Source organism: Podarcis liolepis (assembly GCF_965112155.1).
Source record: "Podarcis liolepis genome assembly, chromosome: 9".
Classification (NCBI taxonomy): Eukaryota; Metazoa; Chordata; class Lepidosauria; order Squamata; family Lacertidae; genus Podarcis; species Podarcis liolepis.
The window spans coordinates 15,150,617-15,171,289 of record NC_139564.1 but is presented as its reverse complement, the minus strand read 5'-3'; the positions used below and the strand labels follow the sequence as shown (position 1 = coordinate 15,171,289).

At 46.9% G+C, this 20,673-nt stretch overlaps 1 protein-coding gene across 7 annotated transcripts in view; it reads left to right on the top strand.

Moving 5' to 3' along the window:
* The window catches only part of MAPK10 (mitogen-activated protein kinase 10), a 227,642-nt gene that overhangs the window by 44,214 nt on the left and 162,755 nt on the right, over positions 1 to 20,673 (top strand). For 5 of the 7 annotated variants that reach the window (XM_083458851.1, XM_083458858.1, XM_083458854.1 and 2 more), the window contains exon 2: positions 19,820 to 20,033. The exons of the other annotated variants lie outside the window; for them this stretch is intronic. The gene's annotated coding sequence lies outside the window, so the exon portion shown is untranslated. The remainder of the gene's footprint in view (positions 1 to 19,819; positions 20,034 to 20,673) is intronic. 7 annotated transcript variants of the gene reach the window in all.

Genomic DNA, 20,673 nt, shown 5'->3' with positions numbered 1-20,673 from the left:
TTCTGTATAGGACAATGACAATAAAGATATCGTATCGTATCAGCTGCATTCCACTGGAGCAGATGCCACGGGTCACCACGTCAACCTCTGTGATTCTTACACCTCCATCTCTGAGCATCTTATCTTGCCTGTGGCATTGCCACAGTTCAGCTGTGGCTCTGCCTGTCCTGTTTGTGATCCTTGTACCCCCAAACTCCCCACCACCCATTCCGGGCAAAGACAAAAGGTTTCTTTCAAAGTGAAGGAAATAAATCCATAGCCCACTTCCCGTGGTTCACCCATTCTGCTTCCACAGCTACAAGAAAGGGCGCGTTGTCTGCTCTCTTGGAGCCAGCTGACATTGGTAGCGAACCCTGCGCCCAGCTGCCAAGCGCCTGTCTTATGCATTTCCTGACCCAAGCAAGCTGTTGCTCCTTCCCTTGAATATTAATTGCTGCATCGCGAAACGCTGCAGTTCGATACCACTTGGAAGACTAGTAGGTGGGTGATAAATCATGCATGGGAGAGCAATGAAGGCAATGCGGTAGCCTTTATTTATTTATTTTTACATAAAAATTAATTGGTTTATGCACAAGGTAACGGCTCTCGGTAACGCGATCAGCAAGGAGGAAGAACTATACTGATCTATCCTTCCCTACTGCTGCGGCTTGGCCTTGTGAATTAGCTCTTCAAACCTTGGATGGGTCATTTTAGGCCCCCTCTAAATGTGATTGCTGGTTGCTACAAATTCTGACCCCACAACTTTTTGCTGCTCGAGGCAAAAGTCAAGATGGCGCCTCCCCATTCTATGTGCAGAAGCAAACTGTGCCAGCAGTTGAATCTTATTTCCAGCAGTGGCAATATCGGTGGGATGGCACACCCAAAGGCATTAGACTCATTGAGAACACCCCCAGAGTGATGTAGTATTGTGTGTGTATTCTCCAATATGGATCTCAAACTTTTGATGAGTTAGAGACTTCCCCTGCATGTGAAGACAGGCTCCGGCTGGCGGATTGAGTGGACAAGACCGATAGCGGGTCCAACGGTCAAGAAGGCAGTTTCTGCACGTGCTGCAGAAGGAAGTGAGGGACAGATGAGGCTCGCCAACCTGGGAAGGTGGCCCATCTTGGAGAAGGAAAACTCTGATCCTAAACCTCCTATGCCTCCCATCTTTGGGAGACAAAAAGGCTAAGAAGTAAACCTTACACAAATCCAGAGTGGAGTCCCAAAAACGATTGGATGGCATCTTGTACACCTCCCCCTGGCAACACCTGCACCCAAGCAGATGCCAAATGTATTGCTCTTCTTTCCTTTGGACTACATCAGCAAGGCTGAGAGAGGGGTCTTGTCATCTGGGCAGCCCAAGATCTCCATACACACTGCCCAGGCTTGTGCCCTGGAGAAGGAGACTTCAGTGCTGCTAGCACAGTAGTTTGACTTCACCCCTGGAGGTGCACCCCATTGTCTCTCAAGACAGATGGATGCCAGCAACAATTCTGCAATATGTCCTTGGCACAATAATAATAGTATATTGGTGGTGGATTTATTCTGCTTTAGTTCTGTGGTGCTTCCCCAGTGCTACCGCATCATTGCTGTCTAGAGGGGCTATATAAGAACTGTCTAGAGGGGCTATACAAGAGCGGGACAAAAATACAGTGGTACCTTGGTTGTTGAACTTAATCCGTTCCGGGAGTCCATTCAACTCCCAGAACTGTTTGAAAACCGAGGTGTGTCTTCCAATTGGCTGCAGAAGCTTCCTGCACTCAAGCAGAAGCCACGCTGGACGTTCAGCTTCCAAAAAACATCCGCAAACCAGAATACTTACTTCCGGGTTTGCAGCGTTTGGGAGCCGATTTGTTCAGGAGCCAAGCCATTCGACAACCAAGGTACCACTGTAAACCAAAACATTTGTGGCATTAAAAGTTGCAAAAATTCAGCAAGAAGTTATGGGATATGTACTTGTTGCAAATGGAGCAGTGTGAAACCCGTTGACCACCCCCCCTGCATTTGCAGGCACAAATATCACATGTGGCTTCCTAGAGAAAATCCAGAGCAACATCAACATGATTGTCCAATAAAAAAAAGATTTCTGCAGGATGGCCACTTATGCATTGCCAAAAAAAATACTTCCACTAAGTGAATGATTCAGCCTTTGTCTCTCCCTAAAAGTGTTTTCATCTCACTTTTTAAATCTCAGCACAGAGAAGATGTGACATTCAGTCTTACTCCAGTAATGAACAAATAGCATTGTTAGTGTTATTCAAGTAATCAACAAATTGGTTGCAAATCCCACTGATGATATTTGTCAACAGTGTGGCTTCTCAACTTGATTTGCAGGATCTACGTTTCTTCATCTTCACAGTGCACCAAGGAAACACATTTTTTACTTTCCAGAGATGTATTTGTAGTTATTACCACTAGATGTCTCCATGCTGTATTGAAATCCCAGAACCAGGGTTCTTGTAACCTTGTTATAGCAAAATTCCCCAAATCAGTGGGAGAAAAGAACAGCCCCCTTTTAAATTATTCCAATGCATGTGTTGCTCACTTGAGAGAAGTGTTCAAGCTGTGATGTTCACGTGCACATGAAAGCCACCAGTGAAAAGTCATCAGTTGAGTATTAAACATGCATGTGTGAATCAACCTTTACATCATTTTCTTTCTTGTGTTTCCTGAGAAGTGTGGTCTGTGTTAGATTGAGGGCTCAGGACTCTTAAGAACAGGAATCAGGATACAGAATAATCTTAGCATATACTGACTGTGTTCAGTTGCTATGATAAACCATGGTTTATTGTGGCAGAAATGAGCTAGCTCCCAGTAGAAGGGTGTGTGTGTGCCCCATGCACATCCCTTCTCTTCTGCCACAGCTGCCAGGTGGAGTTCAGAAGCTTCCATTTTTTATTAACCCCAAATTGTCATATTGTTTGAACCTGGCAAATTGTGGTTAATCTTCACTGTGGCTTTTGTTTTGTTTTGTCTGAGACAAGCCGACTTCAAACCATGAAGCTGGCTTGTTTCAACAAACAGTGAAGAAGACTGACCACAGTTTAGTATTTGGACGTAACACCAAAACTGGGGATGAAAACTTTCGATTTCCCCTTGTGGTCCCGGCAGAGGACAAGAGCGGAGGTGTTACTGGATCTGCTCGTGTCTGCGCAAAGGCACGCTTGAACCCGGGTCTTACAGATCTGTTCACAAAACTGTTATTTTGGGATCTTTGCTGGAGCAAATGGTGTGCCACAGCTGTTATTGCAATGGGCATGATTGTACCACCCATCCAACATAGTTGGCCAACAAGGGGTAGGGGGAGAAGCTGATTTCGAAAGCTTCTCCACCCCTGCCTTAAATGTATCATTAAGTCTTCTGCAAGAACGTTTTTCCTAAGACACACACATTTCGGCTTAATCCAATTACCAGGGAAAGGTGTTTGCTGGAGGCTATCCCTTGATTACTATCCAGAATCAAATAATTTATGTTAAGGAGGGGTGTTTACTTGCATTAGATATGGCAGAGGTTCCAGAGACTAATTTGGCTTGTACTTGCATGATCCATTATGCATACCACTTTTTTGCGGGAAAATTCCCATGTAGAGTTACCACAATGGACTGGATGATTTAGCACGAACCATTCAATATTTCCCTGAATAAATAATACTATGCTTGAGCTTCCTCTGACTCCTTAAATTAGCAATGTTCTCACCGCTAAGCCAAAATAGACACACAGTCTTGGGGCACGTGCAGAGTTCCAGTTGAACCAAGCTTCTCACTCAGATAGTAGAGCACGAGACTCTTAATCTCAGGGGCGTAGGTATGAGCCCCATGTTGGGCAAAAGATTCCTGCATTTCAGGGGGTTGGACTAGATAGCCCTTGTGGTCCCTTCCAATTCTATGATCTATGAAAGTTGGAAGCATGCAAGTCTGAAGGGAGGCTAGGCTCATTCCCATAATTTATCGTCTATGGTATCTGAAGACAGCTGTAGTGTTCAGCTTTCATCATAGTGGACAGCAACAACCAGTCTCCCACTTCTTCCTTCTAGAATCCCCTCTGCCCTCCCCAGTCTATTATAAGTCTATAATAGTCCCCAGTCTATTAGGTAAAGGGACCCCTTAGGTCCAGTCGTGGCTGACTCTGGGGTTGCAGTGCTCATCTCGCTTTATTGGCCGAGGGAGCTGGTGTACAGCTTCCGGTTCATGTGGCCAGCATGACTAGGCCGCTTCTGGCGAACCAGAGCAGCGCACGGAAACGCCGTTTACCTTCCCGCCGGAGCGGTACCTATTTATCTACTTGCACTTTGACGTGCTTTTGAACTGCTAGGTTGGCAGGAGCAGGGACCGAGCAACAGGAGCTCACCCCGTCGCGGGGATTTGAACCGCCGACCTTCTGATTGGCAAGTCCTAGGCTCTGTGGTTTAACCCACAGCACCACCCGCGCCCTGCCCAGTCTATTAGTCTATGGCTAACCCAGAGCATGCTGAAATGTTGGCTTTGAAGAAGGAGGGGATCTGTCACTAATATAAGTAAGATCCTCAGAGTCAGGCTACAGAAAGTCAGAGAAGCTCGGAAACACTTAGAAGCATAAGATTAACTTGCGGTTTTGCAACACGCCATCCAGTTGAAACTATGTTTTGGGAAAACACTTATCTTAGGGCATGTGCAGTCATTCCCAAAATTATGAAGATAAAATGGTGCCCCCCTCATGACCAGGCAAATAAAATGAGAAGTATCCCTTCCAAAGGGCTCTGGATGCAGGCAAGAAGTTGGGTCATTTGCCCAATCCAAGTAGCAATTCTCCACAAACATTACCAAATGGGTATGGGTTTCATCTACAGAGAGAAAGCTCACATGCTTCTTCAGTATATGAATCAGCCCTGAAGCCTGGATTCTTCCATGTGCATTCTCCACTTGGAGGAAGAATAGTGCATTTTCATTTGGTGTCAATAATACTGATCTTGGTTGTATTTGGGATAAACTGGTAACAGCTGCATGTCTATAACATGTTTTATGTTTCATCAGCAGTGACAGTTTCTGGCTGATAATTGATCCCCCCCAAATCTAAATATCAATGTGAAATGTGTTAATTTATAATTAATGGAAAAGAATGGTCTAATCAAAATGCTGTAGAACTAGTTAAATGCACCATTGATTTTTGTTTTTAATTTTTACGCTATGCAGAGGTTGTTTTCCAGAGCAGAAGCACTCTCTCCATGCAAACTTACTAATACAGTGGTACCTCGGGTTAAGAACGTAATTCGTTCTGGGGTCCGTTCTTAAGCTGAAACTGTTCTTAACCTGAGGTACCACTTTAGCTAATGGGGCCTCCCGCCGCCGCCACACGATTTCTGTTCTCATCCTGAAGCAAAGTTCTTAACCCGAGGTACTATTTCTGGGTTAGCGGAGTCTGTAACCTGAAGCGTCTGTAACCCGAGGTACCACTGTACTGCGTTTGCACAAATATATTTGAGTGGCTGGCTAAGCAGTTGATGGATTATAGGTGGGGCAGGACAACACTGGATTGTGACTTACCCTATAAGGCTGTGGGTCCCTGAATGTCACGGGGTCAGTCACTCAGCTGGTCTACCCAGTATCACCTTAGCATCATAGTAAAGGTAAAGGTACTCCTGCCTGTACGGGCCAGTCGTGTCCGACTCTAGGGTTGTGCGCTCATCTCACTTAAGAGGCCGGGAGCCAGCGCTGTCCGCAGACACTTCCAGGTCACGTGGCCAGCGTGACGAAGCTGCTCTGGCGAGCCAGCACCAGCGCAGCACACGGAAACACCGTTTACCTTCCTGCTATAAAGCGGTACCTATTTATCTACTTGCACCCGGGGGTGCCTTCGAACTGCTAGGTGGGCAGGAGCTGGGACCGAAAGACGGGAGCTCACCCCGCCATGGGGATTCGAACCGCCAACCATACGATCGGCAAGTCCTAGGCACTGAGGTTTTACCCACAGCGCCACCCGCGTCCTTAGCATCATGCCCCCACCCAAAAACTCTCCTGCCCCCACTTGGTGAGTTACGGAGGGCAGTAGGACACTCCTGTAATTTATTAAAGGTCAGCAAATTATGATGCAACTCTGTAGCTATTTAATGAGTAAGCCCCAATGAACTCAATTTTCTCAGGAGATGTAGGATTGCACCATTCGCCTTCCATTCATTTAAAAACTGCTTTCTGAGCCCACAGTCCTTTGGTCTCCCCCTCGACTGGATAATCCACAACAGGAGATGTAGGGGCTCAGTTTTGGCTAATTGAACTAGTGTGAGAAGAAGGGCAAGATTCATTGTAGAAATTTTGAAACCACTAATGAACTAGTAGCAATTCAAAAATAGGTGAATTGCCAGCAAACAAGCTAATGCAGACTTTTGGTTCGTGGCTGTGGCCTGGCGATCCTTCTACTGAGATTTCTGGGTAATTACATGGAAATCCTCTCCCAGCAGTGCATTATATTAAAATAAATAAATACATTAGCACAGAGAAAATACAGACTCCCAAGGCTAACCATTTTAAAAACTCGCCTCCTTCTCAAATGCATTGCTATGGTAATTTCATATCCCTCCTTTTTAAAGGTTTCAAACTCATTCCTCGAAATGCGGAGCAGCACTTAGAATAGCATCCTATTAACCGAAGCAACACTTCATTAATATTTTCTCTCTCTGATTTCCTATCGGTATTATTATCGCCATTAAAAACTGCCGACTCCTAAAATTCAGCTGCAGTGTAGATAACGGTGCATTTGTATGCGTGTTCCTCCTGCTCCCCCCGATACTGTTTTTTTTTAACCCCTCCTTGAATAAATTACTATTACTAGGTGGGATGTATTTCAAGAGAAATACTTTGCAGTCGAAACAGCAATTCCATTAAAACTACATCGCATCTGAGAAAACATTCGGCCTTCCTTTGGGGAATTCGAAAGCAAATGTTTTCATGTGATTTAGAAGGCTCTGATGTTTTGCCACAACAGTGTCTCCAGGGGCTAAGGGACACTCACTAGCCCCCCCTTAAGCAGCAAAGGGTAGGATATATGTACTGAGATTTTCCCACAGACTTGGCATCAGAGATCAGTGTCACCAGACAGTTGCTGGTGCCCCCTACCTCTGCAAGAGGCCCATTGCTGACCACTCCCCTTACCCCCTAGCCACCATTGCTGCTCCAGCTCCTCTTTGTTGCCAGAGGCAGGGCTACTGAGAAGTGAAGTATAGAAGAGGCCAGGACTTTTGAGCTTTCATTAAAAAAATGTAAGCCTCTAGCTCTCCTAGAAGGACAGTTATGAAACAAAATGTGCAGGTATCCTTCGAATCAGTTTCCTTGCCAGCTAGGCTGCTCTTGCCCTTCTGAGTTTTTTAGCCAATAAGTGAAGTCAGAGATATGATTCACAAGTGAGTTGTTGGGGCAACAGGCTATATATAGGGATCCATGGAGTTCTAAAGACTGCCTGTTTTCTCCTCCCCTTTAGTGCACTTTTCGTTCCAGTGTGGTGTAGTGATTAAGAGCAGTAGACTTGCAATCTGGTGAACCGGGTTTGCGTCTCCGCTCCTCCACATGCAGCTGCTGGGTGATCTTGGGCTAGTCACACTTCTCTGAAGTCTCTCAGCCCCACTCACCTCACAGAGTGTTTGTTGTGGGGGAGGAAGGGAAAGGAGAATGTTAGCCACTTTGAGACTCCTTCGGGTAGTGATAAAGCAGGATATCAAATCCAAACTCCTCCTCCTCCTCTTCTGCCTCATTTTCTAGTCTTTGGAATCCTGGACAGGATATCCTGTCTCTTGGTGTGTTGATATTTTCTAGAGAAGTGCACAGGGCTGGTTGAGTTGATTGCAGCAGGAATATGTGGCAAGGGATGATTAGATAGTGGAGTTCTTGGGGATGGGTTGCTGCTGCTGGTATAAACACATAAAGGTAAAGGTAAAGGGACCCCTGACCATTAGGTCCAGTCGTGACAGACTCTGGGGTTGTGCGCTCATCTTGCTCTATAGGCCGAGGGAGCCGGCGTTTGTCTGCAGACAGCTTCCGTGTCATGTGGCCAGCATGACTAAGCCAGTGAACCAGAGCAGCACACGGAAATGCCGTTTACCTTCCTGCCGGAGCAGTACCTATTTATCTACTTGCACTTTGACGTGCTTTCGAACTGCTAGGTTGGCAGGAGCAGGGACCGAGCAACAGGAGCTCACCCTGTCGTGGGGATTCGAACCGCCGACCTTCTGATCGGCAAGCCCTAGACTCTGTGGTTTAACCCACAGTGCCACCTGCATCCCATAAACACATAAATGGGTATATTAGTGCCAAATTCTCAAATCCTGTTTGCTCAGAATAGGGAAAAGGCACTGCTTGACCTGTGTGCCATTAACAATTTGCATCTTGACTTTATCCAGCATCTGAACAGGATTGCTGCAAATTTGAAATCTCTTCGGACTCCTTCCACCTGAAATATCACAGCTGGTCTTGCACTGACTGTAGCACTGCTAGCCTAAGATCAGTTGATGAAAGACCTACAGTGACACAACTGGTTTACAACTCAATGAAGCTTCCGATCTTTGCATAGTTTAGGACTGGCCCTGGTAGAAAGCAGGGTTCTTGTGCTTTTAACAGCAGTGTATCAGGCAAAAATTAAACAGGTTAAGCCTTTTTGACACTGGAAATGCATGCGCGACCGCCAGAACCCGGAAATAACCTGTTCTGGTACTTCCGGGTTTCGGCGCGTCTGTAACCTGAAAAAACGCAACCTGAAGCTTTACCTGATCGCATAAGATATCTTATTACTACTTTGTGGCAATTGATTTAATTTGGGGTTCTCCAATCCATCTGCAAAAGAGAACAGAAATCTGCACATGACACAAATCATGCGCTAATTTTATGCAAATATTCTTTTGCAAGTTGGGCAAGCTTTGACTCTTAACTTTTAATTTTGTACACTGCTGCGTTTGAGAGTGTTTTCATCTCATTTTAAGGAAATTTTGTTGAGCGTTATTGTGCCTAGGACCCTCGTACCTACGGGACCGCCTCTCCTGGTATGCCCCACAGAGAAACCTACGGTCTGCAAATAATAACATCCTCAAGGTCCCAGGCCTCAGAGAGGTTAGGCTGGCCTCAACTAGAGCCAGGGCCTTCTCGGCTGCGGCTCCAAACTGGTGGAATGCTCTGTCACAAGAGACTAGGGCCCTGCGGGACTTGACATCTTTCCGCAGGGCCTGCAAGACAGAGTTGTTCCGCCAGGCTTTTGGTCAGGGCGCAGCCTGACTCCCTCCTCTGGCAACCTGCACAGAACTTTGTTTAATCGGTTGCCATCAATTTGATTTTAACTAATTTTTATAATGAAATATTTTTAGAATGTGTTATTATTTGATTGTTTATTTGATTGTTGTTAGCCGCCCTGAGCCCGGCTTTGGCTGGGGAGGGCGGGATATAAATAAAAATTATTATTATTATTATTATTATTATTTTTATGGTCAGAGATTTTAATTTTATTAAACCGTATAATATTTTCATTCTGGAAGTAGCATATAGCAGTGACTAGTGGCCATTGACTTTGATTAATCTCCCTTTAAAAACTACCTAAGCCAGTGGTCTTCAACCTTGGGTCCAGTGGCGGAGGAACCCTCTCTGGCTCCTGGGGCGGGACGCACTGCCCAGCAGCGCACGCGCAACATCCATACGGACTGCACATGTGCGGCATCCCGTACATACTGTGCACACGCGGCAGCCCATGCGGTTGCCGTGCAAGAGGCAGACTGTATGGATAGTGTGTACGAGTGGCAGCCCATACGGACGCCACGCATGTGGCGCTCATACTAACTGCGTGTGTGCCCTCGGCTGCTCTACAGCTGGGGGGAGGCAGTGGGCCAACTTGTCCACCCCCCTCCAGAGTGGTGACCGGGGCAGACTGCCCCCCGCCCCCCTTCGTATGCCCCTGCTTGGGTCCCCATAAATTTGTGGACTACAACTCCTGTCATCCCCAACCAGCTTAGCCAGTGGACATGGATGATGGGAGTTGTAGCCCAACAACATCTGGGGACTCAAGGTTGAAGACAACTGCCTTATGGTGCTGAATTTCATAAACGGATGGTGCATTGTGTGAAGTACAGTGGTACCTCGGGTTAAGTACTTAATTCGTTCCGGAGGTCCGTTCTTAACCTGAAGCACCACTTTAGCTAATGGGGCCTCCTGCTGCCACTGCGCGATTTCTGTTCTCATCCTGAAGCAAAGTTCCTAACCCATGGTACTATTTCTGGGTTAGTGGAGTCTGTAACCTGTATGTAATCTGAAGCGTTTGTAACCCAAGGTACCACTGTACTTCCTTTTATCTGTCTCGAGTCTCATGCCAATCAGTTTTGTTGGATTCCCCCAAGAAAAGGGAGCTGTGGCTCTTCATGACTTGCTTCCTCCTCCAGTTGCCAGTCCTTTCTTCTCTTGCAATAATGGGCAGGTCTCCAAATGTTCTGACCAGCAGTCACAGCAAGGGTGGGAATTACAGTCCGGGGTGGGTGTGTCTGCCTCCTCATTCACATTGGGAGACTTAAAATTATATGCATGTTCTACAGGTGGTCACCTAGCACCCCTCTGTTCCAGAAATCGTCTGCCGCAGCAACTCTACTGAGCTGCGTTAAATCTGATTTACTCTAGTAAGTGTAAGTGAGATGCGAAAATGAAGCCCCCTAGATGCACAATCATAATTCATGCTATTGTTCAGTTCCCCCACAATATCTGTGTTCTATTTTCCTCCCCGTTTTCTGTTTTGAATGAGCAATAACAGCAAATAAATTGGGAGACGTTGTAAGATATGACTGTAGGTGGCATAACAGAAACAGAAGCCGAACCTTATCTCGAGTGCATTGTTATGCTTTTATTACCCACTTATTGTATTATTGAATCTATTTTTAGGCTCTTGCTTCTTCTTTATCTTGGGTGTTTTGTGCCGATTTTTCTGTTTGTTTGGTTTTTGTGAGGCTGTTTCATGTAGGAGAAAACCAAGCCCATCCCCCCAAAAACAAAACCATCGACTGCTTCTTTGTTTGCTTCTCCAAATCCAATTTCTTGTCATTAATGATGTTCCCAACATGAAAGGAGTCTCCCAAGAAATAATGAATGGCTCTTCACTGCAGCAAAAGCTCAGGAGCTTTTGTTTTCATTTTCGTTTAAGTACTGAAAGATCTCAGAGCGGAAGAGGGGGACTGCGGCTCCTCAGTGCTGTGTCCGCCAGTGATTTGACCTTCAGCCGGTCTCACAAGGCAGTAAATGTCGTGATCGCATTACACGGAAACTGCGGGCTTAAACACAGCGAGATATCTAAGGCCCTTTTCACGTATGAACAATGAACCCGTTGAGGGGATGGTGACCACAGTCGCTCTCCTGACCTTGTCAGGGTTGGTCCATTGGCTGCAGTCTGAGGTGAGGCACCTCCAGAAGCCATGAGAACGAAGAGTAAGTCAGAACCAGAGTGCAAGCCTGGAGGAAGAGCAAATTACCGTATTTTTCGTCCTATAGAGCGCACCGGCCCATAGGACGCACCTCGGGTTTTTTTTGGGGGGGAAATGAATTTAAAAAAAAATATTTCCAACCCAGCCGCGGCTGCCGCCCCAAGCCTTGCGGACACCCACCCGAAGCCTCACGCGCCCGGCGGGACCTCCCGCCGGGCGCGCTAGGCTTGCGGACACCCGCCCAAAGCACGGGGAGCCCTCTGGAGGGCTCCCCATGCTTCGGGCTGCAGGCTGCTGCCCGCAAGCCTTGTGAGCCCACGGGACCTCCCGCCGGGCTTGCAAGGCTTATGGATAGCTTCCTGAAGCCTGGAGAGCGAGAGGGGTCGGTGCGCACCAATGCCTCTTGCTCTCCAGGCTTCAGCGAAAGCCTGCATTCGCCCCATAGGAGGCATACACATTTCCCCTTCATTTTTTGAGGGGAAAAAGTGCGTCCTATGGGGCGAAAAATACGGTAGGTCTCTGAAGATGAAACTAGGCAACAGGGCTGAGGACCAAGGGATTGTCCACACGTCTGCTTGCCCAGGTTTCCCCCAGGGAAATTTTGGACTCACAGCTGTCCATAGAGGTGTAGGTCATTTCTGTGTCCAGGGCAGCTGTCTGACAGCTCCATCTGGTACGCAGGCTGAGACCCTACCTGCCCGCAGACTGTCTCACCAGAGTAGTGCATGCTCTAGTTATCTCCCGCTTGGACTACTGCAATGTGCTCTACGTGGGGCTGCCTTTGAAGGTGACCCAGAAATTGCAATCAATCCAGAATGCGGCAGCTAGACTGGTGACTGGGAGTGGCTGCCCAGACCATATAACACCGGTCCTGAAAGACCTACATTGGCTCCCAGTACGTTTCTGAGCACAATTCAAAGTGTTGGTGCTGACCTTTAAAGCCCTAAACGGCCTCGGCCCAGTATACCTGAAGGAGCGTTTTCACCCCCATTGTTCAGCCTGGACACTGAGGTCCAGCTCCGGCAGCCTTCTGGCGGTTCCCTCACTGCAAGAAATCTCATACCAATAAAAAACTTACCGTATTTTTCTCTCTATAAGACGCACCAGACCACAAGACGCACTTAGTTTTTGGAGGAGGAAAACAAGAAAAAAAATATTCTGAATCCCAGAAGCCAGAACAGCAAGAGGGATCGCTGCGCAGCGAAAGCAGCGATCCCTCTTGCTGTTCTGGCTTCTGGGATAGCTACGCAGCCTGCATTCGCTCCATAAGACGCACACACATTTCCCCTTACTTTTTAGAAGGGAAAAAGTGAGTCTTATAGAGCAAAAAATACGGTAGTTGGTCTGTAAGGTGCTACTGGAAGGATTTTCTTTAGTTTGTTGCAAGAAGTGAGGTTGCAGGGAACCAGTGCCCCCCCACCCATTTAACACCCTCCAATAAGATGTTAAGGAAATAAACAACTATCTGACTTTTAGAAGACATCTGAAAGCAGCCCTGTTTAGGGAAGTTTTTAATGAATGATCTTTTATCGTGTTTTTAATATTCTGTTGGGAGCCACCCAGAGTGGCTGGGGAAACCCAGCCAGATGGGAAATAAATAAATAAATAAATAAATAAATAAATATTGGCACATACATCAATTGCGTTTTCTCCAGATTGACATTTGCTCCGATTCAGCGCTAAAGAGCAGGTTATCAGGGGGGAAGTGGCAGTGCAAAGGCAAAACTATTTGGACTTGTGCTTAGAAAGGAAGGAAGAAGCAGAAAACCACTGGGACCCATGCTTTGTAGGCATCAGACAAGTAGAAGTGTGGACCAGACCCAGGCCAGGACCCAAAGAGTCTCTAATGGAAATCCAATTGTGGTGAAAGCTTCACAGTGATTGTACTCCCTCTGACCATGATGCTGTGTCAATATTTCTCCGATGACCAGCGAACATGTCAGCAAACAAGCATAGGAATTTGCTATTAGAATCTCATCCATGTGGACATCTGAAGAAGGGCCCCTATGTAGGTGCTCACCCCCCCCATCCAGATTGGAGCACCTTTTGGAACAAGGCTCCAGGTCTGTTTTTCTCTTTGCACTTTGCAGGTGAAGCATCTGGATGCTCAGGCCAAGCAGCACATTACATTATTAAAAAAAGAGAACATTTTAATGATGTAATGTGTAGTTTGGCCTCAGAACCCTGTCACTTTGCCTGCAGAGGCAAACACTGGATTCTGGTTTTTCGCCACACCTCAAGTGTCTTTTCTATATTTTTGCTGAACATGCACTATTATCAAGCTAGGTTTTCAGAAGTTGCATTGCAGCAGGTTGATCACAACCCACCAGAGATATGTGGCAGCCTACCAGCAGTTCAAGAGCATCAGAAAGACCTGCTAGATCAGACCAAAGGTCTTTCTTGACCATCATCCTGTTGTTGTTTTTTTACAGATGCTACTTAAGGAAGCCCACAACTGCATCTCTTGTTGCTTGCCAGCAAGCAATTCATACTCATAAGGCATCCTGCCTTTAAAGTTGAAGGTTCTATTTAGCTAAAGACCTGTTTTCCACCATCCATGGATGTTTCCAATCCATCTAAGGCTGCATTCGCGCCACAGTTCATTTCCCCGACGTCTCCCTAACTGTTAATTTAGGCATTATGTTTGAGCTTCCACGCAGCGTAAAAGCCACTTGTGCGAGGCTGCACTATCCTGTGCAAATAATTTGTTGTTGTTGTTGTTTAGTCATTTAGTCGTGTCCGACTCTTCATGACCCTATGGACCAGAGCACGCCAGGCACTTCTGTCTTCCACTGCCTCCCGCAGTTTGGTCAAACTCATGCTGGTAGCTTCAAGAACACTGTCCAACCATCTCGTCCTCTGTCGTCCCCTTCTCCTTGTGCCCTCCATCTTTCCCAACATCAGGGTCTTTTCCGGAGTCTTCTCTTCTCATGAGTTGGCCAAAGTATTGGAGCCTCGGCTTCAGGATCTGTCCTTCCAGTGAGCCCTCAGGGCTGATTTCCTTCAGAATGGATAGGTTTGATCTTCTTGCAGTCCATGGGACTCCCCAGTCTCCTCCAGCACCATAATTCAAAAGCATCAATTCTTCGGCGATCAGCCTTCTGTATGGTCCAGCTCTCACTTCCATACATCACTACTGGGAAAACCATAGCTTTTACTATATGGACCTTTGTTGGCAAGGTGATGTGTCTACTTTTTAAGATGGTGTCTATCTTTCTTTAAATGTTGTTTGTCGTTAAAAACAGACCATGCCCACCCCCTTTCCCTACAAGAAATGGTTAAAGGCAGGTCATGTTCAAATCAGGGCAAACAGTTGCTGAGCTTCCTATTTTGAGGAAGTTGTCTTCCCTCCCCTCCTGGCTTAATACACAGAAATTATTTTCTTCCCTTGCCTCCCTGTGTCCCCAGCTTGAATTCCATTGGAGTTTCTCGGCCTAAAGGACTTCATTGTGGTTTTTTTCTTTGTACTCCATGCCTTTGTGCTGCGTTATTGGAGCACCCGCCTGTCTGAAAGAACGTCCCTCAAGGCGATGAATGCTGGATGCGTCTCGCTTTGGGACTCGTCAGTTGTCTGCCCTTGAATCGGATGTTGAAATTGCTGTGGGAGGAGGCGATGGCGCTGCTAGAGAGTCGAGAGGGAATAGGGATTTGAATTAGGTCGCCCCCAGTGTGGCAGCAGCTAAGCTGGGAACTGGCAGGCGTTACTTTACGGTGCCAAGGAGGAGCGATGGTTGCTGCTGATCCCTTTAAATGTCCCCAGGCATCGCTTGGCCTGCCTCCTCATTCCTACTCCTGTCATAGGAACATAAGAAGCTGCAGGTACTGAGTGAGACGGTCTAGCTCAGTGTTGCCTTCACTGGCTGAAAGTCAGGATTTCAGGGGAGGAGTCTCTCTGAGCCCTGCCTGGAGTTTCCAGGGATTGAACCCAGGACCTTCTGCATCCAAAACAGATGCTCTACCAATGAGCTACGGCCTTTCCCCAATAAGTGAGCCATAAATAAATACAGTGGTGCCTCGCAAGACGAAATTAATTCGTTCCGCAAGTCTCTTTGTCTTGCGGTTTTTTCGTCTTGCGATGCACGGTTTCCCATAGGAATGCATTGAAAATCAATTAATGCGTTCCTAGGGAAACCGCCTTCAGACCAGGTCCGGGGACAGTCTGTCCCCGGACCTCTTCTGAAGGCTGGGGGGGGGGGGACAAGGGCTTTTCTTCCCACCCCCAGCATTTTAAAAAACCCTGGGACAGCGGAGGACTTCTCCGCTGTCCGGGGCGATTTAAAAGCCCCTGGGAAGGCAGGCAGGGGGGACAAAGACTTTCACCGCCCGCCTTCAGAAGGTGTTCCCGCCCCCCGTCCGGCTTCGGAGCAGCGTTCCGAAGCCCGGCGGCGGGGGCAGGTGTTCCCGCCCCGCCGCCCGGCTTCAGAGCAGCGTTCCGAAGCCCGGCGGTGGCGGGAGGAGGCGTTCCCGCCCCCCCGCCCGGCTTCAGAGCAGCGTTCCAAAGCCCGGCGGCGGCGGGAGGAGGCGTTCCCGCCCCACCGCCCGTCTTCGGAGGAGGTCCGAGGACAGTGGGGAAGACGCGCTGCGCTTCCCCGCTGTCCCGGATATTTCCCTATGGGCTGTCGTCTTGCGAAGCAAACCCATAGGGAAATTCGTCTTGCGAAGCGCCTCCAAAACGGAAAACCCTTTCGTCTAGCGGGTTTTCCGTCTTGCGAGGCGTTCGTCTTGCGAGGTACCACTGTAAGCATCAGTAGTTTACTGCCAAGAATTGCACCGTGAGAATGTCAGAGGAACGTAGAGGAAAGCTGGGGAATGTTCTCTCTTTGTACTGCAGACAAATTTCCGAGTAGTTATCTCTGGTTGAAAAAAGGTCTGAGATTTGTGTGTGTGTGTTGTAGAGAATGAGTTAATTGGCACTATTTCATGCAGTTTTGCTTCCATACTATGTTTATCTGCAAGGAAAAAAATAGGCAATAAGTCTTTCCATTTGGTTTTTCTTGTAATCAGTTGGATCAATTTTGTACAGAAAACATTCGGTGCACAGTTACATTACACGAAGCAGAACAGCTCTCTGATGTAAACAAATTTGCAGGAAGCTTTGGAAAAGGAAATGTGGATGATAAAGAAAGAGTTGATGATAAAAGATCATGAGTTCTGCTTACAGAGGCCTGGTCTACATTATCAATATATATCAGATTTATACAACTTTACCTCTTGTGGCTATTCCTAAAGCATGGGTGGGGAACCATTTTCCACTTGGGGTCCACATTACATCACAGGCTACCTTTTGGGGGACCTCACAGCAGTAGTGGATGGGGCCATAGGCAAATGTACATATGCTGTAACCTGAATGATCTCCATTCTGTCCACCAATGCAGGCTTTACCCTTTGGAATTTTGCTGAACTTGAACTTTCTAGCCTAGACAGCTGTTCCTCTTTGAATGGTGGGGTACATTCCAGCCATGCAAAAATTAGATGTTTCTATCTATGTACTCATCTTTCCATCCAGGCAATGCAAAAGGTAGTATCACTGTTCATTGATACAGCCCAACCAGGCAAATGTTCTCAAGGAGGGCAGAGAGCTTGGTAAGGAAAGGGCATGGTCTGGAGAAAAAGAGGTGCAGTCAGTCTTGAGGGACAGAGAAGGGCTTGAGGTTCTCCATCCCTGCCCCAAAGGATTCTGGGAACTGTAGTTCATAAGGTACTAAGAATTCTTCCTTCGAGGTTCATAGCCTCCACAAATGATGATTCCCAGGATTCCCTGGGAAAGGGAATAGTTCTTAAACTTAGTTTAAATCTTTAGCTTGGATATGCCAAGAAGAAGAAGAAGAAGAAGAAGAAGAAGAAGAAGAAGAAGAAGAAGAAAGCCCAGGAAGTGAGTTGTGCTGAAGAATCACCTGAAACATGAATTTTTAATATGGAAAGCAATTCAGAACAAGAAGAAAAAGTGTGAAGAGGCAGTTTTGCTATAAGGACACAGAGAAACCACAGATTGTCAAGGTTTCCCAGCAGGTATCCACACAGAAAAATAGATGTGTTTGTAATTATCACATTTACAGTCGGCATGGCTGATGTTTTAATTCCCTGCATGGAAGTGCTTTCTGTGGAGGGAATTCATAATATTTGAAGCAGCATTAAATCTCATTTAAATCCACAAGATTTAAATTTTGTCTACTGGCAAGATTAGCTCAACTCATGTTGCTTCTTGAGGCAGAGGACAAGATGGCGCCCAACTCATACCCCCCAGAGAAGCCAACCAGGTTGACTTTTGAGTCTTATTTTCAGCGCTGGTGATGAGACATTGCCCTCCATCTTACCTGAGGGCAGAAGGCTATAATAGGGGGTGCAAGGCAGGCCGTGAGGTGCATGCACTCTGCCCCCCCCAACACCATGCTGTTATTTCCTGATACCTAACACCTGCCACCTGAGGTAGCTTCTTCACTCTGCCTAATAGTAGGGGCAGCTCTGTTGATTGGTGAACTTAACACTCTATGGGGGAAGGCCCATAAAACTATAGATCTATATGCAGATTCTAGTCATTCCATGATGAGTTTTCTCGCATCAGAAAACATCCCCTTGCTTTTCCTTATTATGCTTCTCCTCATCCCATAAACATTGTTTCCCCCCCCAACCACACCTTGGAAGCTTTGTACCATACCCTCCAACATTTCTCCGATGAAAATAGGGACGTCCCGTTCCATAATGATAATTTTACTATTTATACCCCACACATCTTGCTGGGTTGCCCAACCATTCTGGGCAACTTCCAACACACACACACACAACATAATAAAACATTAAACTTTTGAAGAGAAGAGTTTGGATTTGATATCCCGCCTTTCACTCCCTTTAAGGAGTCTCAAAGCGGCTAACATTCTCCTTTCCCTTCCACCCCCACAACAAACACTCTGTGAGGTGAGTGGGGCTGAGAGACTTCAAAGAAGTGTGACTGGCCCAAGGTCACCCAGCAGCTGCATGTGGAGGAGCGGAGACGCGAACCCGGTTCCCCAGATTACGTGACTACCGCTCTTAACCACTACACCGCACTGGCTCTTTAAACTTTTAAAAAAACTTCCCTATACAGGATTGCCTTCAGACAGCTTGGGGGGTTGGATAACTCCATATCCTCCAACATTTCTCCAATGAAAATAGGGACGTCCTAAGGAGAAGTGGGACATTCCGGGATCAAATCAGAAAACGGGATGGCTTCTCTAAATTAGGGACACCCCTGGAAAATAAGGACACTTGGAGGGTCTGTTATACATCCAAAATATCCGTGTCAGCGAGCTGCTCCCCAACTTAAAATCCAAAACACCCGGAGAAAAATAGATGGTGAAAATACAGGAGAAGGTGTGCAAATATTCTTATTTCACCTACAGACCAATCCATACCCCTGATCTGCCTTGCTACAGAGGGTCGGGTTGCGGGTGAAGATGTCCCTCCACTGGCCTTCGCCATCAATGGAGCTCTTCATGATTGCTGACACCCACCATTTTTTGATTGTTCACCACTTATCTATATACTAGGAAGTAGGCCATTGAAATCAGAGACCTGCCACCCTCTCCATAATTTTCTTTTAGGATAGCCTCAGAGTATTGCATCTTGCCAACAATGCCCGTGCATTTCTGGAGTGTTTTTAACCTGTTCGCTGTGCTCTCAGTACAGTACATTTTCGGCCTGCATCCAACTCAATTATGGGCAGTATACGGAATGAATTTAATTAGATTTGCCATAGCCGAAAGGAAGTCTGTGTAATGTAGAGTCAGGGGAGGCTGTCCATTGCTGTTGTTAAGATTTTGCAAAGAAAACCAGAGAAAGTTGATGGCTGATGCATTTTGCATTTTGATGATGTATTTTGATGCAAAACCAAGGGCTAAATTGGATGTGAAAATAAATGCACCTGAATCTAATGAGCAGGGTATTTTTTTTTTTATTTTAAAAAGGAAATTGTATCAGTTGGAGCTAATAATATCAATGAGATTGAGCAGGCATGGGGGGGGGGGTGCGAAGACCCACCCTTCATAGCTGTCAACTTTCCCCTTTTCTTGCGAGGAATCCTATTCGGAATAAGGGAATTTCCCTTAAAAAAAGGGAAACGTTGACAGCTATGCCACCCTTTTCTCCGCTGCAGTCCTGAGGAAAACAAATCTTTGCTTTGGGGAAACCTTCTGTTAGCATTGCCTTTTGTTATGGGGTCCCAAGTATGCAAATCATATTGGTTGTTCTACATTGCAAGTTTTTCCCAGATTGCAAGCTGATAGCAGAAAGCTGGGAATCAATTATGTACACTGATGGTGCTATATAAGTAATAGCGCACAGCAATAATAAGAAGAATTGTGGGGTTTTTTTGGATGGGGGAGGAGAGCTTTGAATCTTAGCAATTGCCAGATTGAAGAGCTTAAATCAACCTCTCTTGGTTTCTCAAATGTTTGGCAGGTGTGAAACTGGGGATTCAAGCCCTCCCTGCATTGCCTTTTCTCTGAGCTCCAGATGAAGCGGAGACTTTGCAGACAAGAGCACCTAAGGAGGGAGAGCGGCAGCAGGAGGAGTTGGCGTTCAGCTGCAGAGCTTCAAGTCTTCCCATCCATAGGTGGCCAAGCACCAGCATTTTAAAGGTCTCCATCTCCCTTTCCTGCCTTTAGACACTAAGGTATGTCTCTTTTGCCGTAGGAATTTAGGTGGCACTTGGCCGTGTGGTCTCTGCCTCGGCATTGACGCCTCTTGCCTCCTTCTGCTTCTTAATTCCAAGCACTTAATTCTTGGCTTGCTCATATTCTGCTTCTGCTGCCCTTCTCTTCCATGTGCCAGCTTGTTCCTCCCACTCTCCAAGCCAGCCCTTAGCACTGTGTGCTTTCAATATGTTCCCACGCCCTGTCCTACACCCAGCGGTTTCATGGTAACAAAGATGGTTGCATTTCTAAACAGTAGGTTGAGGCTAGAGAAGGAGTGAGAGGAGCTGGCTGAGTGGCAGGTTCAGTACATACTTTCCCTGCAGAAGATCTCAGGTTCAGTCTCCAGCCTCTGCAGGTAAAGTTGAAAAAGTCCTCTGCCCATAGCTGTCAACTTACAGATTTGAAAATAAGGGACCCGCAGCCTCGAAAATAAGGGACCAGCAGCCAAAATAAGGGATTTTCCTAGCACAGGTATGTTCAACTTCTGAGCCCCTCCAAGCCAAAGGCAGAAAGCCCAGCCAGGAGCCAAACAAAGCCTCAAGCGGTGGTTCCCACAGCGCAGCAACCCAGCAAAGGGGATGCAGCAAGGAAAACCACCGTCACCTCTCCGCTGGGAAA